The sequence below is a fragment of the Tursiops truncatus genome, chromosome 18 (genome assembly GCF_011762595.2).
Source record: "Tursiops truncatus isolate mTurTru1 chromosome 18, mTurTru1.mat.Y, whole genome shotgun sequence".
Taxonomy (NCBI): domain Eukaryota; kingdom Metazoa; phylum Chordata; class Mammalia; order Artiodactyla; family Delphinidae; genus Tursiops; species Tursiops truncatus.
This window is the reverse complement of record NC_047051.1, coordinates 14951355-14977285: the sequence shown is the minus strand read 5'-3', so window position 1 is coordinate 14977285 and position 25931 is coordinate 14951355. Positions and strand designations below refer to the sequence as shown.

At 45.0% G+C, this 25931-nt stretch overlaps 1 long non-coding RNA gene across 1 annotated transcript in view; it reads left to right on the top strand.

Moving 5' to 3' along the window:
- LOC141276980 (uncharacterized) overlaps nucleotides 1–25931 on the top strand; it is a 63951-nt gene that overhangs the window by 22562 nt on the left and 15458 nt on the right. Inside the window, exon 2 of the long non-coding RNA XR_012327470.1 lies at nucleotides 5616–5712. This is a non-coding gene — a long non-coding RNA (uncharacterized lncRNA). The remainder of the gene's footprint in view (nucleotides 1–5615; nucleotides 5713–25931) is intronic.

Here is a 25931-nt window from a genome sequence, read left to right as displayed (position 1 = left end):
AAAACCACAGACTTTCTCTGTCTCCCTTTTATTCTCATCCATCTCTGTTCTCTTTCTTGTTGTCTTTGTTGAATCATTCTTACCTGAATCTTAAGAGATGGATGGAAATAGCCTGAAACAGACAAAGGTGAACTCAGGACTCAGTTGTGACCAGAGGCTGCCGGGTGACTTGTGGCCTCCCAGCCCTGGGCACGCAAACAGGAGATTTGTGGCGTGCTGGGAACCCCTGGCGAGGGCTTATCATACAGCGGGGTCTCCCAGAAGCTAATTTACTGGATTATGGCCACATTTCCTTCCGCTCCCCTTTTTAAGCTTAAAAAAAGGACTCCGTCAAAACAACAGGAGGCGTCACAGATGTAAACCTTCAAGGCTTTCTGAGCATGCGAACCATTCCTTGGCTCTCAAGATGATTGAAAATGAGACTTTCCTTCACATCTTCCCATAAACATCAGCTCCTTCTTCCCCCTTGGTGCTCCCAGGGAGGGGAGCCGGCCCGGGGAGGGACTCTGTCCCCGCCCCTCCCTGAGTGGATGGACACACGGTCAAACATCTTCATCCACACTCAGGGTACAAGTTGCTTGCTCACGTAACTCTTAGTTCTACCATTGTAAGAACACTGGGGGTAGTGTTCTTTTATTTACGGGAACACTTATGAGGTCTGAAAGAGTCAGTGATTTGCAGGCCGGGAGCAGATGCAGGCCCCATGTCCGGGTCTGTATGTCAGGGCCCCCGTCACCACTTTCTCTCTCCCCACTGGCCTGGGTGGGAACACACCCGTAGCTCCAACACGGGTGCAGGGCGGCACCCGCCAGGTGTCTGGTTTGGCCTTTCCTTTGGCCTCTGGGCGCTCTTGATGAATATCCCTGTCCTACCCTTGAGACAGGGGCCTGAAGCTGAGCCTGAATTAAACCTGAGTGGAGGCGCTTGGAATGAGAATGTGGTCTGAGATATTTGTTAAGGTCTATGAGGGAGGAATGGAACTTAACCTATTAGCCTTTCTTAGTTTATTCTCCTCATTTCTATTCCACTTGATGTTCTGAAATTGCCGTTTATTAACTGTTCCCTGAACACGCACGTCTTTGCGGAGCGCTTGCTGCGTGCCGCGCGCTGGCGTGGGGCTGGGGGCGCGGCAGCGTGGACTTTCAGGGTGGGAGCAGTGGGGACGCCGAGAGGGCAGGGGGACAGGTGTGGCGCTCTCGAGACAGGAGGAAGGCCCAGAGAAAGCTTCGGGATGTACTGGGGGCCGCTGGCTCCAAAGCCCTGGGGCGGGCGCCGGCTTGGAGGAGGGAAGCGGGGCAGCGAGGAGGGCGGCGTGGCTGGAGCAGACCAGAGCCGAGCACGAAGGCCGGGGCTGGACTTTGGATTTAATTCTGAGTGTGATTGAAAGCCTCCGGGGGTTCTGGAGCTCTGACTTGGGTTTTTTTGTTTTTGTTTTTAATAATTAAAAAAAAATTTTTTTTTTTTTTGTCTGCGTTGGGTCTTCGTTGCCGTGCGTGGGCTTTTCTCTAGTTGCGGTGAACTGGCGCTACTCTACATTGCGGTGAACGGGCTTCTCATTGCGGTGGCTTCTCTTATTGCGGAGCGCGGGCTTGAGGCGCGCGGGCTTCCGTAGTCGTGGCACGCATGCTCAGTACTTGCGGCTCGTGGGCTCTAGAGCGCGGGCTTGGAGGTTGTGGCGTATGGGCATAGTTGCTCAGCGGCATGTGGCACCTTCCCGGTCCAGGGATTGAACCCGTGTTCCCTGCACTGGCAGGCAGATTCTTAACCACTGCGCCACCAGGTAAGTCCCCTGACTTGGGTTCTTGAAGCATCAGCCTCGGGAGACTGGCAGCTCGGATTCAGGTGGGAGGGCAGGAACTGGGGAGGAGTGGTCGGGTTCACCGTTTGTTCTGAAAGCAGAGCCAGTGGCATTTGCTGATGCGTTGAGTGTGGGGTAGAGAAGGAATGAGTTGTTCGGATGGGTAATGGCGTGTCTAGATGTGCACACCTGAGAAGCTTCTGTGAGCATTGGCACTTGGAGAGATTCAAATCCAGGAGGCTCCTGGCAGGAGATGGGCCATCGGAATAAGGACTTTCTCTGGAGCTGCTGCAGCAGCTTCCTGGCTCGTCTCGACTCTGATTCCGGGGTTGTGTTTCTAAACGAGGGTTGGCTACTTTCCACTTCCCCCAGATCAGCAGTACGTCTCATTGGCCTTTAGACCAAGTCCCAGGCCAGCCCAGTGGCACTCAAGGCCTCATCCTAGCGTCCCACCCCATCTCCAGCTATTGTCTTGCCTGCATTTACCGATGTTCCGGACACATCAAACTCCCCGCCCCCCGGCTCCCCCGCCCATGTTGTCACAATCACACCCACTGCCTTACTTTATGCTCCTCATATGCCTCAACCTTTCAAGAGTCTTTGGAAGCATATTCAAAATTCTGCCTTTTCCAAGTTCACATCCCATATTCTTCATGATGGAATTATTTCTCTAATAAAACTTGATTTGTACATTTAGTCTAGTCGCCATTTAATCTTCCTCTATATTACAGTTGTATATCTTTAAATGTATGTTATATATATTTATATTATATTTTTGTATATATTGTATATTTTGTGTTATAGTCATATAGCCCTATAATATTGCTTTTATTAACATAAGGTTTCTATTACTAGATTATGTACTTCTCACGGGTGAAACTGGGTCTTACTCTGTATTCCAGTCTAACCTAGATGTTTAGAACCTCAGTCAGTGATCTGAATCATATTCATTCAGTAAAGGTAGACAGGGGCTAAGAGAACAGTTCTGAAGCATCAGATGCCCTCTGATTACAGCTCTTAATGGTACATGAGGGTGATAGTAAAGGACTTGTAAAAACCTGGAAATTGGGTAGTTTTCTGTTTCAGATGCAGCTAGCACTCTCCAAATAATCCAGTGGTCCACCACGTTTCCCAGCTTCCTTTGCAGTTGTATTGGCCACGTGACTAGCTCTGCTCAGTGAAGTGTGAACGGGAAGTCAGGGGTCACTTTGGCTGAGGCTCTTAGGAGCCCGTGCTCTCCTCCATCTTTGTCTCCCTCTGCTGCAGTCAGCCTATAGCCATGCATTAGTATGCAGAGCACAGAGTGGATGGAACCTGGATCCAGACTCAACAGATGGAGAAGGGCCCTGCCATCTCACGTTAGACCTCGCAATGATAGGAAGTAAATGTGCTAAATCAGTGAGATTTTGATTTGCTTGTTACCTCAGCATAGCCTATCTTATCCTGACTACTGTATCTTTTCATAGTAGAGCTAGTAAATTCTGCATATGATGGCCTTGATTAGCCATCTGAGAAAGCAAAGTCAGAAATGGTCTGTCTGTAATTTGCAAGGCATCAGACATCGCATTCAGGATGATTCAGAGAATGAGCTCATGGAGGCAGAAATAGAATATGATTGTAAACAAACATACAAACAAACAGCAGAAATCTAATCTGTTGTGATGTACTGTGTTTCAGAAGGGGGGTGTAGAAAGGGAGATGAAGAACCAGAAGTTGGACATGTGCTTGAGAGAGGGTGTCTTGTGGAGGAACTGCATCTGGCCATTTGGAAGGTGTAACTATACTGTGGCGATGGGCGCACCAAGTTGTTTGGGCCAGATGTCATTTCACATTCAGATTCTGTAACTTCCTGCTCCTGACGTGAAGCCATGCTTGTGGTATAACCTGCAGATAATACTGAACTTGCCATTAGTTTGTACAAAAGGAGAGAAGACCCTCATGTGCTATCATACATTCTAGCTGGTTTCATCGACAGGCCATTCTCTAGCCAGTTAATTCTCTAGCAGGCTATTTGTTTGTATCAGCCTCCGTAAGGCAGTAAGTTCATTCATGAGAGATGGAAATCAGACTCCATCTGTTGAGTCTGTGGAAATCAGACCCAATCCGCTGGCAAGCCACCTTGTGAGGTCTTTAGGCAGCCAGGTGGGCAGCCAGCCAGCCAGGTCTCAGACCCTCCCCAGGCTCCACCACTCAGCATTGCCCTGGGGGGTTGTACTTGGTACAGCGCGTGTTCTTGACCTGCACCCTTCAGAGGCTCCCAGGAACAGAGCTGACTGGGAAACAGTCAGCTTTGTCTGTATGATCTCATGAGCCTTTACATTAACATTGGAGGCCCCAAAACACCCCATTAGAGAAGCTTCTCCTTGAAAGTAAGGTTGATTGTTGCACTGAAAAATGTATAGACCCAGCCATAAACAGAACTGATTTTTGTTTACTTAGATGAATTTTAGGGAGAGGAGTCATGCAAACATACTCTCATTCTGCCATTTCCCCCAGAAATCTCAAAGACAGTTCTGGATCATCAACAATATGTATATCTGCAGCTGTGTGTTTGAAAGCTACCAGCAAATCCATTCTCAAATAAATAGTTGTCTCTCATATGAGCATCATGTTTTGGAGATTTTCAGTTCCCTTTGTTCTCCTTTCCGATTCCAGACTTGACACATTGGTTATGTTCTCATATCCCAAATACCAAGCCCCAAACTAAAAATAGAACACAAATCTTTGTTAATGTTTTTTAATAGTAAAAATATTCATATAAATAAGAATTTCTAAAAGTGTAGAAGTAATAAAAAAAAATAGAAAGTAGGACCCTTCCTAGTTCCACCCTGTAGAAAAAGGCACTGTGAAAGTTCGGTGAATATCATTCCAGATCTTCTCCCTACACATATACAACTGTATGTTTTATTATTTACAAAAATGGGATAATTTTATGCGTGCTGTCTTACAGTGTGCTTTTTTTCTCTCGGCGACATATCTTGGGCATATTTTTCATGTCAACGCACATTTGTATGTTTTAGTGGCTGCGGAATATTCCATTTTATATGTGTACTATAATTTATTTAGCCAATCCCCATTGCATTGCTCTCAATTTTTCACGTTTATAAACAATCCTGAAATGAATGTCCTTGATTACAGATCTTTGAGTACTACATGGTCTTAATATAGTTAAGTTTCTAGATGAGAAAGAAAGAATTCTGTATTTTAAATTTTAGGTCAAAAGAATTCTGTATTTTAAATTTTAATAGCTTCCGCCCAAAGATCTGTACAGTTTACACATTCACCACTGCCATGCTGGCATCTTGGTTGGATTTGCATTTTGATAATCTTAGATAAAAGAAATCTCAGGGCTAGAATCTGCTGTGCAAGGTAGAGGTGTAATTTTTGAATTACAAAAATGCAAAAATTACCCCATATAATGCCATTTTGGTCGTAGTTTCATAAGCACAAAATGGTAACCATGACTCCTGAGTGAAAGCAGAAGTGCAGCCCATTCTGACATTCTCTGTCGAGTTCCCACCTCTCAGCTCCCAATCCCGACAAAGACAGCCATACACATGTGAGGAGGTTTGCTGGGCCGGCTGGAGTAGGAAGTGCTTTGCTTTAAATCTGCCTTTTACGGAGGAGTCAGTGGGCTGAAATGGAAAGGTCCTTAACTCCCACACTTGCTGGCTCTGCACCCTTGGTGCGCCACTAATTCTCTCTGAACTGATTTCTTTATCTGCCTAATGGCATTTTGTGAGAACTAACTGAGAAATTAAACGTTAAGTCCCTAACCAATGCCTGACATGTAGCATTTGCTTGTTTTCTCCATCAGCTGAGCATCCTTCCTCTGTGGAGAGTAGAGCTGCTGTTCTAGGACCAAACTTCACTGTGACAGACGACTCCAGTTTTAAACCATCTCCTAGAGAAGGGTAAGTATTACTTGTAGGGATTCTCTATTCCTCTTGACTTGTTTTCAATATATTGGACATTAAGGTACGTTATTGAACAGGACACTTTTTTTGTTTGTTTTTTTCAGAGCAATTTTCTCTAAGAGTCTTAACCATGTCCACTTGGTTTTGCCAAGCGCATTGTGAAATAAGTCATATTACTGTTTGGCCACATTATGTAGATATAGCTCATTATGTTTAAATCTGCCTATTGTTTCAAAGGTAGCTCTGTTGACGCTGGTTCCAATGGGGGTGACTGTCACCAAATGAGACCAGAGTTGGGTCTGTGAGGCTTTTCACTCCGTGCACGTGTGAAATTGTTTCCTGGGTGAGCTGTTCTACCTGAGATTTGAAGAATCTGTCACTCGTGGTAATTTCCTTCTACCTGACGGTTTAGACAGACTCTTGCTATGCTTGTGCCCATTCAAACTACTCCAGGGTGTTCTCAGCCACATGGCTGCCCATCTGGAGTATCCAGAAGGATCTTGGTGGATACGTGGGAAGCAGCTGCAGGTGGAGACTATTCCTGGAGAAATGCAAAGAGCCCAGTAGGCAGGTGGGGAAACAAGCCCTGGACAGGAGGGAGGCAGCACAACCTAATTCATTATCTTGCTTTTATTTAACCACCATCAAAGGTGGGGAGTGTAGTGAATAGTGTCCTTAGTCTTCAGATGAAGAAATGGGAATTCACAGGTTCAATGACTAAGTCTAATGAGATTTGTAAAGCTCGAGCTTGGGCTCAAGACTTGTGGTCCAGGGCCGTCTCCACTGGGGAAGACTGCGATGGTGTAGCACCCCAAAACTGTTCCTGGGCTGCAGATGCAGGAGGCCCAGATTCAGCGTGCACAGCAAAGTGTCAGGGTTCAGCCACATACATGAAGCTCAGCGGGAACACCACCTAGTGGGAAACTAGAGGGAAACTGAGGCAGACACCCTGTTCTATGGAGTGTGTTGCTGAAGCCAGAGATGGAGGGACCAAGGATGTCAAGGTGTTCAGGGCTCACCTCAGATACCAGTTGCTTCACCCAGTCCAAGATCCACCTGGGAGAGGTTGGAGGCTGTTAACTTACCCTAGTTCAGCAGGGTTCGTTAGGTACGAAGCATGGCAGAGCTCAGGAGAAATGAAGCCTCGTGACTTCAGGTCAGAGGGGCTGCAAACAGCAGAGACTGTATGTAGGTTTCACAGTTTAGCCCACAGAATTGCCCTGTTCCAGAAGCTTCTTCTACCTTCCTTGCTTCACCTCTGCATTGTCGATTGAGTGCAGCAAGCAATGCCAATGATGCCAGACTGTGATGGGCTCCGTGAAAGTGCTCTGAGCCCACTTAACCAGGTTCTCTCCTTTCCTGTTGGAATGAGTCAGCCCGTCATTGAAACGTGTGCTGTTCGTGTGGCAGACTTCCGTGGCTGATAAAGCTCTGAGTGAAGTTTAGGCAGCCGCGTGACCTCGGTCCCCTTCAGATTTATACCTGTTCATAGTTCTGTTTAGTCTGCAAAGTCACTTGTAGATAATAACAGCCTTTTTTTCTGTTATATTCTCCAAGAATCCAGTTACACTAAGCCTCTTGATACAGGTTCATGAGCTCAGATCATGCTCATGACCAATTGATTGGGAGTTTTTCTACTCCCCTCCCTTCCCCCCTCCCAACCCTTCAGCCGCAGATTAATATCTAACATCTTTCTAGAAGGCTGATAACAAAGTATCTTTGTAAAGAGCAAAGGCTTTTTTTTTTTTTTAAAGCTGAGTTCTGGTTAACCAAGTTTATTTTCTGTTGAAGCAGAGAATAACTATAGAAGGCACAGACCTGGCTGCTCAAATTCTTTCTTTTAAAATGAATGTTTTCATTGCTCTAAATTAGAAGATGCTGAGGATGATGGAGTGAGAAAGTCCAGGCAGGGCTTTCTGTTTAGCTACGATGTCCAGTTCTTGCAGTGATATGGAGAAAAGCAAAGAAAGTGATGTGTTGAAAGGCAATAGTGCCATTTTCAGTCTTATTTATCTCCTGCTCCTTGTTTTTATTTTTAAGGAATTAAAGGTAAATAATTTGTACTGAAATACATAAGGATAAATATTGGGTGGGGTGTTTCTAGCCACTTTTCTGTCTGAAACTTTTTGATACTTTTGGGTAGGAAAATCAAATGTGTTTCCTTTGTTATATAAACTCCAAGGGATTGAAAGCTAGGAGAGAAAATATAATCAGTAAAGCTTTGGCTTAATCAAGCTTCCAGACCCAGTGACCAATTTATAGGAAAATAAGACACAGGAGCATGTTAAGATACATCATGGGATGCAATTAGCAAAACTCAGATATAGGAAGTTCTAAAGAACAGATAATCTAATTTCTTCTTTTTCTTCTTCTTCTTCAACATCAACAAGACATGGGAAAAATAAATGGGGGAACCCATAATTTAAAAGAGATTTAAGATATATAACTGGGCTTCCCTGGTGGCACAGTGGTTGAGAGTCCGCCTGCCGATGCAGGGGACACGGGTTCATGCCCCGGTCCGGGAAGATCCCACATGCCGCGGAGCGGCTGGGCCCGTGAGCCATGGCCGCTGAGCCTGCGCGTGCGGGAAAAAAAAAAAAAAGATATATAACTAATAGTAGTGTATGGACCTTACTTGGATCCCAGTTCAAATCCCTACCTAAAAGATTTATAATCTTGGGGTAGTTGGGGGACAGCCCAGTAGCAATGAGAACTGCTAACATTAGACTGTGGGCTCTAATATCACTTTCCCCTAAAAGAAACCAGGCTTCCTTAAAGAAGTGGCCACTTCCATGCATAATATACAGCGTGAATTTAGAAAGTCTTGTCATATCAGTTAGCAAGGAAAATGGCAAAGACTTCTAACATCATCTTAGAACTCAAGAGCTACCTTGGTCAAAGATGGGAAATATGGGCGTCAGTAAGAACAATTACTGCAGTGGATAGAAATAGTTCAAATATGCTTAAATTCATGAGTTCATAATGCTACTTGAAAAAGCGCAAATGAAGTGGTCAGTATTGGAGGATGCCAAGGAACCAACTCATTATTTGAAACCTGATAGACAAGAGGGAAAAATCAAGCATTTATTCTTCCTTTTAAATATGAACTGTGCCATGAGATAGTCAAAAGAAGACGGGAAGTTTCTCACTCTAGAAGTAATCCAACTAATAATTGAAGAAGAAATATTACCATTTCGTAACCATTAATTAATGGATGAATCTAGGCATTGAGCATGAATGGATACTAATATCACAACACTACAAACAGATATTGTGCACCCCTGCAATGGAAGAACATAGTACCCCTATGACACAGTCTTGACAAAAAGTACTTGAACGTGCTTAAGCCTCTAGATCCAACTACCAATTTATAGGAAATACACATGACAGGGAAACATGTTAAACTGCACCACGGGGCTACAATCACCAAAATCCAGATTGTGGGAACTTTCACAGGACAAACAATCCAGTTTCTTCAACAAATGTATTGCAAGGAAAAGAAATAAGGGTTGGAAAAGGAACCTCTATGCGCGAAGGCAATTCAAAGGATGTAAATCAATTATAATATGTGGATCTTCTTTAGATCCTATTTTTAAAAAGTGTCCAGATTCTAACTAACTGTAGTAACGTTAATGACATTCACGAGATCAGGATATTTGAACACTGTCTAAGGAATTATTATTTTGTTACATGTGATACTGGTATTGTGATCATGTTAGACTCTTTATCTTTTATAGGTATATATTGAAATATTTACAGAAATGATATGAGGCCTGGGAGTTACTTCAAAAGCATAAGGTTAAGGGGAGTCATCTCCTGGGGTGGAGATGAGCCAGACAGACCATGGGTTGATGGCTGTTGGAGCTAGGTAATGCTCATAGAGGAGGTATTATTTTGCCTTTTTGGTGTATGTTCAAACTTCGGCATAATAAAAAAAAGATTATTTTAAAGGATAGGTAAATGTGAACACTGACTTGGTGTTTAATTATGTTGAGGAGTTAATGTTATTTTTAAAGTTTGTGGTAATTTGGATTTACACCTTTGAAAAGATAAAATAGTTCCTGGGATTTGCTTCAGATCATTGGTGCTTGTAGGGATAAAAATGAAATAAAAGTGTCCACTATTGTATAAGTTTGAACATTTCCTAAATTATAGGTAACATACAAAAGCTAGGCTAGGCTGTAATTAAAGAAAAAAAAGGGCTACAGCATAGAACAGTTAATGTAAAAATGCCTTGTGTCTTTGACTAAAGTGAATGAAAGCCAAATGTTCATTTTTATTTTTCATGCTAAGCTTTTGGGTTAGCAAAAACAAAACCTAAACACAAATGCATTTAAGGCAAAGTGAATAGAAGTATATAAACCTGTTGACAGTAAAGAATTCTTCTTTGTAGCAATCGTATAATAAAACAAGGAATTTTTCAGCCCCATTTCCTCCCCCTGTATCATCTGAAGGTCAGTAATGCTATTGTGTGTAGGATTTCTAGTGTCATTTGTATAAACTGCCTACTAAATTAAGTTCCTAAGTTAAACTTGAAATTTATCAGAGTTAGACCTTGAAATTCATACATACGAGAAAAATAGGTAAAGTCGCACATTACAGAAGAGAAAAGATAAGTACCCATTTGTTTGAGCTTTAAAATGTACTGAAACGAGATAAGAAGGATGTTTTTATCAAAATGGTAAGAGCTACAAAAAAAAAAAGACGATTATATAAGGTCTTAGATTCTAGATGCTGAAGAGTAGATGGAGAGGGTGGCGGGAAGGAGACATTTGGCAAAGTCAGAGTCAGAATCTGTGGAGTTCCAAAGTCTCTGAAGCACAGGGGGCTGTGGATTGCTTGCTCAACCTCCATTCCACTCTGCTTCTAGTTGGAGATGTTGGGACTCTAAAACTGATGCGTGGCAGATTCCCTTGCAGCAGGGATTCTGAATGAGAATTAGGTCTTGCTGATTATACATGCCTATGTTTGGATTTGGAAGACAGACGTGAGGTGGAGGCTGTCTCACTTTCATTTCTGGGGAGGCTGTCCTGCAGCAGCACTGCAGTTTGCTTTCTCCAGGCTCCTGGGTACTGAGAAGCAGTTGCAGAAGCAGAGCAGCTGTGGGGACTTCCAGACTCTGGCTTCCTTGTCCCTGGTTTACAGCTATGGGAGCGGGTCTGGAACGCATAGCTTCAGTGTGAACCTCAGGCTGGTAGCTGGTCTGGTGGCCCCATCTGCATTGTTGTGGGGTCCCTGCTATAGGCCATCCCAGAACTTGTCTGTCAGCCCTTCCAAAGACTTTGTAAGCACCCAACTCCCTGGAATAAATTTCTTTCTGTTTAATGCACCTAGCGTGATATTGTTCACAATATTGCCGATGGAAACAAGCAGCATTTAAAAGCGTTCACGCTTTCACAAATGAATGTTAGGCCTGCCAAAATTCACCTTCTCTTCCCCACACACAGTTACCAAGGCCTCACACATCCAGCCCCATCATCCCCAAGTCCCAGTTCTCTTGGTTCCTTCGCTGTTTCTTGCCAGTGGTCTCAACATTCAAGGTATCTGCAGTCAGCGAAGGACCTAGGCTTCAGAGTGGCTGGCAGGGTGTCCCACACTCAGCTTCAGTTGCAGATTCAGCTGTCTTTGAACTGTGCCAACTTCTCCTCCCCCCACACCTATTGTCACAATAATTCTAATATGTAGAGTTTTTAAAAAATTTTTATTTATTCTTGGCTGTGTTGAATCTTCGTCGCTGCATGCGGGCTTTCTCTAGTTGTGGCGAGCGAGGGCTACTCTTTGTTGCGGTGCGTGAGCTTCTCATTGCGGTGGCTTCTCTTGTTGCGGAGCATGGGCTATACGTGCGTGGGCTTCAGTAGTTGCAGCATGTGGGCTCAGTAGTTGTGGCCCGCGGGCCCTAGAGCACGCGGGTTTCCGTAGTTGTGGCTCGTGGGCTCTAGAGTGCAGGCTCAGTAGTTGTGGTGCACGGGCTTAGTTGCTCCACAGCATGTGGGATCTTCCTGGACCGGGGGTCGAACCCATGTCCCCTGCGTTGGCAGGCGGATTCTTAACCACTGCACCACCAGGGAAGTCCCACATGTAGAGATTTTATCCCTATTCAAAGACAAGGTGCCTGAAGCTTAGAGACATTAAATAACATGTCCAATATCCATGTTTAAGGGCAGATTTAGGATTTGATCTCAGTTTTGTCTATTGAATGAGCTTTTGAAAATACACTATGTAGGTATATAGTAAGCATCATAGTTTAGTCCTGCAGTCCTGCCGAGGACTGAGTGGAGGCTACACAAGAAACAATTTCTTTTCTTCTGTGCTGGCTTCCTGCCTTTCAGTTAGTTCATAGGAGACAGCCGAGGAAGAAGGCGTGGGAAAGAAGCCATAAAATATGAGTGAACAAAAGGAGCCAAAGGGTAGTGGAGACGAGCTGGTGGTAGTGGTGCTGTCGGTGGTAAAGACGGGTGGCATTGGCACGCTCGTGATGCTAGCTGGGGCAGTGGCAGCCCTGGTGGGCTTCGAGGTCTGGTCCGTCTGCTGCTAGCGCTCAGTAGGGGAGCAGATTGAAAGCTGCCTAAACATTTGTAGTGTTACTTCACCCTAGCTTCCGCTCCCTCCTTTCATTCTGTTGATAGAACGAACCTCTCTCTGCCGTAAAGGAGGGGTCTTCTTTCTGGCCTAGCAAACCCCGCGCAGCTCAGCCAGCCTGCAAGGCTTGGTTGAGGCCTGGACCCCTGTCTTTTCCCTGTGAGTAACTTGACCTCCAGCTACAGACTTGGACCTCCTATATTCTGTTCTGTAACTGTGCTGTCTCTAAAACGCCAGCATGTGGCTCCATGGGTGCTGTGCCCTGCCCCTGCAGTGGGCCTGGGAGCTAAGATACATGGCTCAGGATTCCAGTTCTGCAACTTTCTGTCTGTGTGATTCTGGCCCAGTTCCTTAACCTCTTTGAGCCTCTGTTTCCTCATCTCTGAAATAGGGGGAAATAACACTACTTCACAGGGTTAGAATGTGGATAAGGAAGTGAGTTAATTGTCTAGAACATGGCAGGTGCTTTATACATGGTGTCCCTTATATTAATTATACACGCTCTGAATGGAGTCAATGCGTCTCTCCACTGGGGTAAGCTGATGAGAAAACGGGGGGGTATCAAAGTGTATTTCTTCACTGACCAGAATAGATTTTCCATTAAGAAACTTACTTTCAAACGCATGCAGAACAGTCCAGTTCCTTGCAAATGAAGTGTTATTTTTTTGACTTGGCAAGGGCATGGTGTGCTCTGAGCCACTTACTGTCTTGTGTCATCAACAAAACACAACAGTAAACAATTGGTGTTTGGCCTTCGTGACTCTGATCTCAGGTATCTGCCCATAGCCTGGTCAAGCTCTGGAGGCACACTTCAAATAACCCTTAGATAAATATTATTTCCTCTTAAGAGGAACCCGTCAACCTAATGAATCATATTAAAATAATTCCTGACTGTACATTTGCCTAGTGTTAAATGTTCATAAACTTTATTCTGAACAACTCAGGTGCCATTAGACTTAGAGCTGTTACAGGAATTTTATCGTCTCTCCTTTTTCATAAATGTTTGTGTTTATTTAAAAATAATTTGCACAGAGTTGAGAGCTTAAATTTTATATTTTCTAAAAGGAAGAAGGGAATAATTAATTGTGTATCTCCCCATTTCTATCTATAGACCATCTCACTAAATATCTAGATCTGAAACTCTGAGATTGATAAATATGCAAAAATCTGTGCTATCGGAAGTTGAAACGAACATGTTTAAATGAGATGTTTTTTATAAAGTGCTCGCACAGTTCTTGACTCAAAGTTAACAGTTTATAAAATCAGCTCCTTTTGAATATTTACTAGTGCCTTCGTTTGATGATTCTAACTCATACCGTGTCCAGAAATTGTGTTTTCTTCACTTTGAAAGTGATTCATTTTTTTCTTGCAATCCACTGGATATTGAGATCATGTCATGATGTGACTTAAACGTGATGTAACCTGGTGGGGGAAGGAATTATGTGACGTTGAGAAGGTCAGGTTGAATGAAGTGTTCCTAGTACCCTAAGGAAAGGAGATATTACCCTCTATTGGTTTACAAGTCATGTTTCAAATGTTTTCTTTGAGGTTAGGACTCAGATCATCCCTTTGCTATATACACTTAGTAATTTGCTAATTCATTCCTCAGGCTTCTAAGTAGCATTCAGACAACCTTATTTGTCTCCAGTCCCCATCTATAAAGTGGATGGCACGCCTACCCTACAGGTGTGTCATGGCTAGCAAGGCATAAGTATTTACCGGGGGCTTATTTTAGCAAGAACTTAAGAAAGAAGTCATGGCCCTTAGCCTTCATAGAATTGACTGTTGAGCCTTAGAGACCAAAGTGAAAGAAAACATTGTGAAAAAATGTTTTCATTGTTCCCTGAGAATTGAATACAGATACCAGGCCATGCAGCCCCGGCTTCTGTCACTGCATTGAGTGCATATCCGGCTCCCTGGATAGTCTGGCCTTTCCCCCTCACAGCCCAGACCTCCTGAAGCTGCATGTTGGATTTGAGAAAACAACCTTTCCAGATAAAGCAAGATCATGCTTTGTTATCAGTAGACACATGGCCACCCCCCCCCGCACCCCCCGCACCCCCCCCCCCCCCCGCCAGAAATTTCAAATAGCACTCAAGGTCCATTAGTAGAAGAATGAGAAGTGAAATTGGATCGCCCATTGAGGGTTGAGCTTTGGGTCTTGAGTCGTATTTAGTGATTAGTTTCTGAAAAGCCTTCTGCTCTTCAAGCTGCAGCACACTTTGGTCTTCTCCTGGTCCCATTAGGGTCATGGTCCGCAGTGAGGAAACTCAGCTTCTGATAAGGAAGAAGCTTGAGGGTTTTTTTTTTTTCTTTTTGCAGGTAGTACAGGGGGGTCAGGAAGCAGGAGCAGAGGATGTCCCCTTGACCTATGAGATAAGAAAACAAACAAACCCATGTGAGGCAGGAGTGACATTTGTTCCGAGGCCTAATTTTAGAAGCAGAATGTGAGGAGATGAGTTGGAACACGCATGGGCAGCTCCAGTGAAAAGTTGAGATGGAATGTTCTTGCTCTTACTCTGAATGTGCTGTGGGACCAGCATGCACTGGGTTTTGCAAACAGATAATTGCTGATAGATTATAGTTTTCTACTGGAGGGTCTGAGATAATCTGGCTGGCTCTCTGTGAACAAGGAAATAGACTTGGTAGGAGCTGAAGGATGAAAAGTAACTTTCCTACATTAACCATCTAGGAAGCAAGTAGGAAGGGGAAGTAGAAACCCCCCAGAAGGATGACTCCCTTGATTGAATCTTCATGGTGCTTTGTAATTAGGGGCCCTAAAGGGGTGTCTGAACATTTAAAGGAAACTGGAAGACTGAAGGCTGTCTAGATGAGGGTGGCAGATACATGGCATAAATGCCACCCTCTTCTTTTCCAGGCCATGGCAGATACCGCCAATCAGTCACGGCACTTTTTCCTGCTAAGATCTTCAGTTCTTTTATGCTGAGATCTACAAAATTATGAAGACCACCTCTTCCTGTGTGAGTTCTCATTTTGTACTTCTGGTTGGAATAAATTAGAACTCACAAGACATCAAGAAACTGATATAAATCAAAAGGTTTCACTCTCCCTTTATTCCAGTTTATTGTGGTGGTCATGAAGTCTCTTAAAGTGAAGTTGATCTTGGTGATTTATTCTGGTCGAGGCACTTGTCTTATTGTTATTTTATTTTTTTTGCATAATGAGATTAATGTTAATTTTCAGAGACCAACTCATACTAACCAAGCTTTAGAAAACTAATGTTGTGGTATAATAAATATACATGGGCTTTGCTCCCAGTTCTTGGTACAGAGCTCCTAAAACTCGGCATTTCTTGAGTGACAGGACTGCCTTTTGTTATTCATAAGAAGATCCTTTTCAGCACATCTGAGTTTATGCTAACGAGGTGACTTAACGTGTCCCCTGGATAGTCTGGGATGGGGCAGATTATCAGCAAGACCAAGCGATTAGAGGGTAGGAACTTTCAGCCCCCATCCACAGCCTCTAGGAAGGGCAGCGGGAGGAAGGCTGGAGATGAACACTCTACAAAAACTCTTGAACAATGGTAGGTGATGAGCTTCCAGGTTGGTGAACACATAGAAGTGCTGGGAGGGTGGTGTGTCTGGAGGGAGCATGGCAGCTCCATGACTCTCCCCCCTTGCCCTAAGTATCTCTTCCAGCTGGCTCTTCCTGAGTTGTATTCTTTTATAATAAATCAGTAAATGTAAGTAAATGTTTCCCTGAGTTCTGTTAGCTATTCTAGCAAATTATTGAGCAAGAGTTGTGGGGGTCAGGGGAACCTGATTTATAGCTGGTTGGTCAGAAGTGCAGGTGACAGCATGGACTTGCAATTGGCCTCTGAAGTGGGGGTGGGAGGTAGAGGAAGGGTGGGTGTGGTGAGACTGAGCCCTTAACCTGTGGGATCTGCTGCAATCTCTAGGTAGATAGTGTCAGGATTGAATTTGTAGGGTACCAGTTTGTGTCTGCCCGAGATTGGGGAGTTGCTTGGAGAAGGAAAAACCCACACATACTTTTAGCTTGCCCTGGGCCTTGTCTACCTGAGAAGTAAAATTATCATGAGAAAGTTTCTTGAGAATTATGGAACCAGAACTAACAGAATCAGTTGCCTGAATTCCTTTATTCATTTATTTTTTTGATCATTGTACATTGAAGACAAAGAGTCTGCTCTCTTAGGGCCTACATGGCAAGGAAGGGGGCAGATGATCAACAAGGAAACAATGAGTGAACAAAGTTATTTCCAATAGTGTTACATGGTATAAAGGGTATAAGACAGGATATTGTGGTCGTGAATCAAACATTTGATTCACGCTTTATCAGCAGACTGGCCTTTCTACAATTGGTAAATTCCTGACACCAGAAGCGGAATGACTCAGGCCTCGGGCAGGGACACGCCTTCTCCCTTGGACGGTGCTCTAACGGGGACTGCAAAACATGCCTCAGTGTGTCCTGCTCATAGACCCCTTCACATCGATCAGCAGTCCTTATGCTGGGGAGCGGAGTAGCACAGAGTTGTGGTTAAGAGCAGGAGCCCTGCAGCTGGGACAGACCTGGAGACATACCCTGATTGTGCTACTTTTAGTCATTCAACAAACGTCCATTGAGTATATATTATGTACCAGGTGCTGTACTGGTGCTAAAGACAGGCAGTGAACAAATACATATGAAATATGACATTTATCTTTGGACACCTATGTTCACAGCAGCATTATTCACAATAGCCAAAAAGGTGGAAACAACCCAAGTGTCCACTGATGGATGAACGGATAAACCAAAGGTGGCATAAACACACAATGGAATATTATTCAGCCTTAAAAAGGAAGGTAATTCTGACCCATGCTACAGCGTGGATGAACCTTGAGGACACTATGCTGAGTGAGATAAGCGGTCACAAAAGGACAAATACTGTGTGATTTCACTTATGTGAGGCACCTAGAGTACCTCACATCAGGTCCACATAAATTCATAGAGACAGAAAGTAGAAGGCTGCTTGCTGGAATCGGGGAGAGATGGGAGTTGGTGTTTAATGGGTACAGAATTTCAGTTTTGCAAGACGAAAAGAGTTCTGTGGCTGGGTGGTGGTGATGGTCGCACAACAATATGCTTAAAAATGGTTAAGATGGTACATTTTATATCATGTGTATTTTACTACTATAAAAACAACATAAATCTAACAGGGCTGTTAAACACTGAGAAGAATACAGCAGGTACAGGGGATAGAGAGTGGCCTGGGTAGTTGCTGTTTTGGGAAGGGTGGTGTAGGCATAGCCTCTCTTAGGACATGACAGAAGAGACCCAAAGGAAATGAGGGTACAGGCCATGAGGACGTTAGAGAGAACATTCCAGACAGAGGGAAGAGCAAGTGGAGGGAGCCTGAGCTGGGAGCAGGCTTGGTGTGTTTGAGGATCAGCCAGGAGGTCCTGGACTGGACTGGAGGGGTTGGGGGTGAGCAGACAGGAAACGAGGTTTGAGAGGGAGACCGAGGCCAGATCAGGTCGCATCCTGCCACCACGGTAAGGACCTCAGGTCGTTCTCCAGGTCAGCTGGGAAGTCACTGGAGGGTTTTGATGGAGGGGCGACATGGTCTCAGTTATATTTTCAAAGGAATCATCCTGACTCCCTGGCAAAGAATAGACTTCAGGGGACCAAGAGTGGAGGCAAGATGACCAGTAAGGAAGCTGATGCAGCTAGAAAGCAAGTCAGGGTGAGGGACGAAGGTGGCGTGGACCAGGGCGGGTATTGGTGGAAGCAGCAAGAGGCGGTCTGATTCGCGTGTTAAATGTTGAAGGTAGCGGACCAGTGTGATGGTAGTTAACAAGATAACTTTTACGCAACAGGGTGATGGCCGGCTTTTCCGGTCCCCTCTGAGGCCCCTTCACTCCCACGCGAGGTCTGTGCCCACCCAGCTGCCTCTGCCCACCTCTGCTTCTCATCACCGAGGCCCAAGGAACACTCGGTCCTTGATCAACCGTGGAGGCCCCGGGTGCTGCCTCCAAACGTCCCTCTACCTGCCTCCCCACCCCCACTCGGCACCACTGCTCCCGCTCCAGGGGGCAAAGGCCAACTGCCATGAAGGTCCCCAGAAGCCAGCGCATATCTAACCTGATGCATCTCAAGCCCCGCCCCTTAGCCCCGCCCCTTTGCGAGAGGCGGGCCTCTGGGGTGTGGGCTTCACAGCCTCTGGCCCCGGATTTCTACCTCTTCATCTTCCTTCTCTCGTTCATCCGGCAAGAAGCATCAGGGCTTCCCTTCTTCCTGGAGGGGACCTCCGTCAGGTGGGACTCCCTGAGCTGGTTTGCCGGCCTTGCTGCTTGAAATGTTAAAGGGGAGATAACGGGATTTTGAAAACCCTTTTCTCTCTTGACAAAGCCTTTGCATGGATTTGATAACCCTTTTATAGATGGTAGATGTTGAACTTGAATCTGTCTTTTTCTTGGCTTCCTTACTGGAACATTCTAATGTTCTTCCCTGCAACACTCCTCCCCCACCCCCCGAGCTAGGACGAAGGTCATTTGCAGAGAAATGCCAAAAAGAAAAGCACAGTGATAGATTCCAAGATACTACACCTCTCACATAAGTGGACTTTAATAATGTGAAGCAGTTTCCATAAGTTTCCTAAGGCAAAGTTGCCTGTGCCCACAAGCTGTCTCCAGCGCCGCAGGGAATGGCGGTGACTTGGTCTCCTCTGCCTGGTGCTGCATGGACCAGGCTCATCCCTTGCCCCGATTGTTTGGCTGGGGACATTTTTGGAAACTCTCCAGAGAAAAATGTTAAAACCAACCTGAAACAGGTTGTCACTGGCATGGAGCAAAGCAGGAGGTGTGGAAACGGGCAGCCGTTTGGAGGTTTGCAGTCGGATGCAGTCGGATGGAGGTTTCTTGAAAGTTCAAGGGAGCCATGGATACAAACACAGGGTGTAAGGTCAGGACCTTGGGCGCAGGGTGGGGACACTGGACAGGAAGAGAAAGACCCCAGACTCCCGTTGGAACCAAGTCAGTCGCCGTTTTCAGCACTGGACTGGCATGTGGTCCAGCGGTCTGGAAGTAAGTTCAGAGGGTGGTGAGTTGCAGAAGCTGTGGGCTGTGGTCCAGGCACTGCCCCTCATGAGTTGTGTGGTTAATTTCCAAGACTCAGTTTCTTTATCAGTAAAATAGGAACAATAGTGTGATCACCTCTGTCCAACCCATTTCACAGGTTTCCTGGCCACCTGGTATATAAAAGGGCTGCGTAAATTCCTAGGTTGGGACACATGAGGGCTGGGAGGCAACAGTTGTCCCCAAGGCAGAGATGTCATGATTCGCAGTCTTCGAGACCCCTGCCTGGGAGCCTGGACCACTCGCCTGGGTCCGAGGGGTCAGTGGGCTTCTCATCCCTTACCAGGAGTGGGGATATTTGGAGGCAACTAGAAAGCTCTGTGTGATGCCCCCAATGGGGTCGTCCGGGGCTGCTGACTGCGTTTACTTAGCAACAGGCGTTTCAAATGCACAACACGAGACTGTAGCCCCTAGGAATGCAGCATTTTTGAGCAGCGATGTACAGCATGCCGGCTGTAAAACATTGCCGTGTTCACACTAGTGCTCAAGACATGTGAAGAGAAGCGAATATATTACTGCTGGAATATTTCTGTATTGAGGAGAACCTTGCCATTACCCTACAGAGCCTTCTGGAAGAAATTAGGATCAGTTTTAAGAGGCCTGCTTGAACGCAGTGGAGCATTCATTCCTTTTATTTTATTCCTTACACATTTACAATTGGAAAATGTCATTATTCTGGAATTATTAAGTAGTTGGGGGAAGGATTACTTATTTTTAAATTTATTTTTGAGAGCTCCTTTCCTTATTTCTTTTCATGTTAAAAAATGTATTCTCTCAGAAGCCGATTTCTTTTTCTTTTTTCTTTTTCTGGCGTGTGTGTGTATGTGTGTGTGTTGAAAAAACCTTGGCCTGAGCTTGAGAGGCTGACCTTTAACTTCAGAGGAGGAAGTGCGGTGTCGGGCAGCTGGGGAGGGCGAGAGGGAGGGCAGAGTGAGTCAGAGGCTTTGCAGTGCCCTCCTCCCTCCTCCCAGACAGGAGCCAAGCGCGTCCATCCAGTGCTACATGGGAAAAAGGAGTCCTGTAGAAGTGACCGCTGTGGTGACGACAGCGTAAGTGGTTCCTCTTTTGAAGTCCTAATGCTCCCAGAGCTGTGGGAACCGCAGTCGGCGTTCACCGTCCTCCCTCCACCACTGGCGAGCCATAAGGAACCGGGCGTTTTCCCTCCAAGATGGAGGAGAGGGGCTGTGACTGTGAAGAACCGTTGACCTTAGGAGCCGAGCTGGAGGCTGATGAATGGGCAGCATTTCAGGGTGGGCCCTGGGTTCACAGTGACCTTGAACCATGACTTCAGTGTTTTGGCAGCTGCCTCTCCAGAAGAAGGGGGGCCCACTGCATTTATTATCTGAGAACTGTGGTGTCCTGTATCTGAGTAGACCGGCCACGTCCATGGGGCAGCCCGCGGTGAGCTCTCTGTGCCGATGGAAGGGGCTCTTGTCTGCCTGCCGCCTCTTCTGTGGAACTTTACCTGTGCAACTGAAACCGAGGCGTGAGCCTCCCACTCCCACACTTCTGAAATCTCAAGTCACGTACCCACCATCTTTCTTTTTTTTAAAATCACTTTTTTTTTTTGGCCGCACAGCATGCGGGATCTTAGTTCCCCGACCAGGGATTGAACCTGCAGAGTCTTAACGGTTGGACCACCACGGAAGTCCCCAGCATCTTTTTTCTTTTGACTCCATAACAGTGATTTTGGGAATGGTCTCAGCGTCCTCAGCAATGGCAAGCCAGCAAATGAGCAGTTACTCTGTATAAGCTTGGTCCTAGGAACAACAGATGGAGAGAGAAGGAGGGAGAGAGAGAGAGAATCTTCTTTAGGGTCTTACAAAGAATCTGAGGATAAGGACATGGATTCTTCCCTCAGCATGCCACTAAAACTCTTCTCACCCGGGTCATACATGACCTCCTAACCATCAGTTCCAGCAAACATTTCCCATCGCCTTCCCTGCCGTGGGAGAAACAACCTCCTATTTGGACATCCTCTCTTGAACTCCCAAGACAGCACTCAGCCTTGGTTCCCCTGCCCCCTTTCACACTATGTCTTGAGGTCAGTTGTTCTCTACATCTGTCCCATGGATGTAGCTGCTGTTTCTCAGACTTCCACTTTTGGTCTTCTTCTCACTCCTCCATTTTTTTTTTCCCTCAGCAATTTCATCTTATCCCAGAGCATTTGATTCCACATTTTTAACAGGCTTCCCAGGTGTGCTGATTCCCAAGCAGTTTTGAGAATCTCTGGACTTCTTAATCCCTCTGGTCTTAGCTTCCCCACCTATAACATGGGGATAATACTGGTACTTGCCTCACTGGACTGTTGTCAGGATGAAGTGTGTTCATGTATGTCAAGCACTTAGAGCAGTGCCTTGCTCATAGTCAGATTTACATACGTGTCTGTTGTTGTTAAGTTTAGGCAGAGGCCTGATGGGAAACAGGTCTTCAAAGGAGCATTGAGGCCTTTTGCAGAGACACAGTTGTTCCCCCAAATCTAGTCTCCCCTTCCGGAATCCCCACGTGGCCACGCAGAATCTCTTGCAGCTAGGTGTGCCTGTGTAACTAGGTTCTGGGAAACAAGGGCTAACTGGAAATGTCCTGTGGCAGTTTCTGGGAACTTCCCTACAAGCCAGCTTTGTCCTCTCTTCTTTCTGCCATTCTGCTGCCCAGAACTTGAGGTGGTGGCTGCCATCTTGAAACATGAGCGTGAGGACCATTTATGAAGCTCGTCAGGATGCTGAGCTGAAAGTGCCTGAGCGCTCAGGAGTTCATGTAGCACATCTCCTTACGCCCTGGATTGCTCACCTCTTGAGTTTTACACGAGAGGGGAATAAACTTCTGTCTTTTTTTTTTTTTTTAATAAATTTATTTATTTATTTATTTTTGGCTGCATTGGGTCTTTGTTGCTGTGCGCGGGCTTTCTCTAGTTGCGGCCAGCGGGGGCTACTCTTCACTGTGGTGCACGGGCTTATTGCGGTGGCTTCTCTTGTTGCGGCACACTGGCTCTAGGCACGCAGGCTTCAGTAGTTGTGGCACGCGGGCTCAATAGTTGTGGCTCGTGGGCTCTAGAGTGCAGGCTCAGTAGTTGTGGCACGCGGGCTTAGTTGCTCCGCAGCATGTGGGATCTCTGTGAACCTGTGTCCCCTGCACTGTCAGGTGGACCCTTAACCACTGTGCCACCAGGGAAGTCCCTAAACTTATGTCTTTTTAAAGCCACTATGTTTTTGGGTCTACAAATTGAATTGTAGCCGACCTAATCTTAAGTGATACAGAATGTTGATACAGGCAGTACATATTGAATTAGGCATCGAATGCCAAATTATCTTTTATTTGGTAGTTAGTAGGAGAACCATTGAAGGTTTGGGGTCACACAATGGGGAATTCACTTTAGGAAGGTTAATCTTCCAGTCATCTCCAGCCATGTGAAGGTGGTGAGAGAGCTTAGAGGTGGGGAGAATAATGAGGAGACTGATACGGAGTGGGCAGGACAGGAGGCAATGACGGTCTCAGGCAGGAAACGGTGGTGGAAATGGAAAGGAGAGGCTGGGTGGCAGAATCTGTGTTAAAAGAGACCCAAGAGTACTTTGCAGCTGATAGGATGTCTTGGTGAAGACACGGGAGAGGGAAAAGGTGACTTTGAGGCTTTGGGGAGAAATTTGGAGGATGAGTCAGTGGTTTCCTGGAACTGTCATGTACTGGTCTCTAACCAGACTCTGCAGTCAGTGACTTCATGTTGGTAGCTTGAAAGTGGCCACGGTGGGAATATGGAAACACTGTGGAAATCAAGAGATGCTACACATCAGGGCTCCTCCGTCTCCCCACAGAGAGTCAGTTTATCAGCGCACCACTGAATTCAAATGCCCCAAACGTGAAAGTCAGGAGGAAGAGCTGGTCTGGGAGATACAATGAGCTTCACTTTACCCATGAAAATTTGAGGTGTTGGCCAGCCACAGTGTGGGTGAAAGCTGGTTTGGAGGCAAGCACACAGCAATAGAAGTGCTGACGCTGTAGGTGTCATAAATCATCAAGGGGAGATCGTGGACCAAAAAGAAAAGGGCAGAAAACAAAACCCTCAGGAGTATGTCCTTTTAGGACTCAGAAGGAGGAAAAGAAACCAATGGAAACAGAAGAAACAATCGGAGAGACAGCAGGGAAATATAGGAAAGTTCTGTACTGTGGAAAAGAGGAGAGAGAGAGAGAGAAGGGCCAGGAGCTGTAGAGGAGCTGCAACAAGTGAGGTCTCAGAAAAGGCTGCTGAATTTGGGGATTAAGCCATTGGAGGGCAATGTCTATAAAGGGATGGTTGCAGAAGCCAGATTCCTTCTTCAAAGCCGGGGCCCAAGAATATATGAAGCTAATTTGTACAGCACCCAGCAAAACTTCTAGTGCATCACAGGCTATACATAAATGCACTTTGATGCCTTCTGTAAATGCAAAGTACTTTGGAGATTACTTGACTGTGTCTAAAGAAATTGGGTCATTTACTGATCTTTAAGACTACATGGAGCCTGGGGCTACCTAATCACAAAAGGAAGAGTGATCTTGGGAGTGGTGGAGGTTTGATGTGGGGCGAGCGTCTTGGCCCACGTGATTAAGCTGTCATCCAGTGACTAAGGAGATAAGCCTGTCTCTACGAGGGGGCTGTGGAGCTGACCGCATTGTATGTGCCTCAAGCTGCGCTTCGATTTGCAGCTGATGCTGCGACATTTTACTGTCCTTTGCTCCATGTCTCAGTCCTAGCCCTTGTCTGCAGGAATTGCTTTGTCTTTGGTATTCTATCAATATGTTGGCCTCTATATGCTATAACTGTGGTGATGTTTTTCTGTAGTGCAATATCCTCAGAGGTATGCATGAAAGTTCCTCAAAATATTTCTCTATTTCATAGTTACCTGCCTCTTTTGGGAAAGCAGAGGGATGGGAGACTGGAGGGATGAAGGAGAAATCACACTTACAGAATGCCCACTGTTTTAAAAATTCATTTAGCAACTATTTATTAGACACCTCTAGTTTCCAGGCCTTTTGCATCTCATATCATTCTTCCAAGAACCTTTCTGGGAGGTTATCATCCTACCCATTTTACAGATGAGCACTTCTGTGCTCACTCATTCCCCTGCAGGTATTGGAAGGCAGATTGATTTCTAGAACTTTACGATGAGTAGGGATTTTGTTTGTTGGTTGGTTTTTTAGCATCATATATATTTGATTCAGAGTTGACCTTCAAGACTCTGGATGTGACATCTTCAGCAAGTCCTGGAGTTCTGCCTACCCGTGGGAGTGGGACCTCATCTAGAGTCTAACACTTAATCATGCTCATCTCCTTGTGGATTCGGCTTCCAGTCACAGGCTCCAATTATTTCTTGATGTAGAAATATAGGACTTGGAAGACTGGCTCAGGCTGTCATCCATTTTACATTCATTCATTCAACACAAATGTGATGAACTCTTACTCTGCTGAACACTGGGATTGTAGAATTAAATAATCCTTTGTCTCTGTTCTCAAGGAGCTTGTACATTGCATAGCAAGCCCGAGATCAGAAAGTAGGTCCTTCTCAGCCAAGTCAAAATCAATGATCAAGTACCTAGTACTACTTTGTTGTGTAACCTGTGGTTTCTGTGCAGTTTTGTTCTGTGGTTATCCTTACGATATTTCCTCCATTTATTTCATATGACATCAGCTCCCATGAGGAGTAAGTGCCTTGAGATCTGGCACTCTGTCTCATGTGACTTTGTACCTGCACCAAATGGCACAATGTCTGGCACATAATCTGTGTTCATCGGATGTTCGTTGAATTAATAGATGAGTTACAAGGACTGTCTGTTAATTAATAGTAGTATTCTTATATATCAAATATGAGGCCCAAAGACTGACTTAGTAAATTCAGAACATGCTAGAATTCAGATTTCTGATATCTAAATGTTAGTGTTTTATACACTAATTTATTTATTTTATTTTTGATTGTAGTGCACAGAGTTGAATTCAATATATTTTTTAAGTCATGATTCACCAAAATCATCATTCTGTACAGAGCCCTCTCTTTGTTATGTTTTGTTTTTTTCCCCCTTACTTTTCTCATTTCCTGCTGCCTGCTGCCTGACACCCACTCTAGTTTGTTGTTTGAGTCCTTAGATATGCATGTATTTTTGAAGAATAAATAGTGTTTGGATTATGTATGTGTGGTACTTAATTCCCAAGCAATTAGAGACTTTCTGGTTACCTTTCTGTTATTGATTAAAGAACATACACTGTATCCTTTACTGAGGTTTGCTTTTTGGACTAGGATAGCATCTATTTTGGTAAATATTCCATGCATATTTCAGAAGAGGATGTATTCTGCCGTTGTTGGGTGCAGCGTTTAATATTTCTTGATTAGGTCAAGTTTATTGATCACATGGTTCATATTTTTTATATTTTTATTGATTTTGTCTGCTTGGAGAAATGTACAATCTGTTACAATGATTATGAATTTCTTTATTTTTTTTTTTTTTAGTTTTTTTCTTTTGCTTTATATATTTTGAGACTATGATGTTAGGTGCTTAGAAATTTAGAATTGCTGTTTCTTC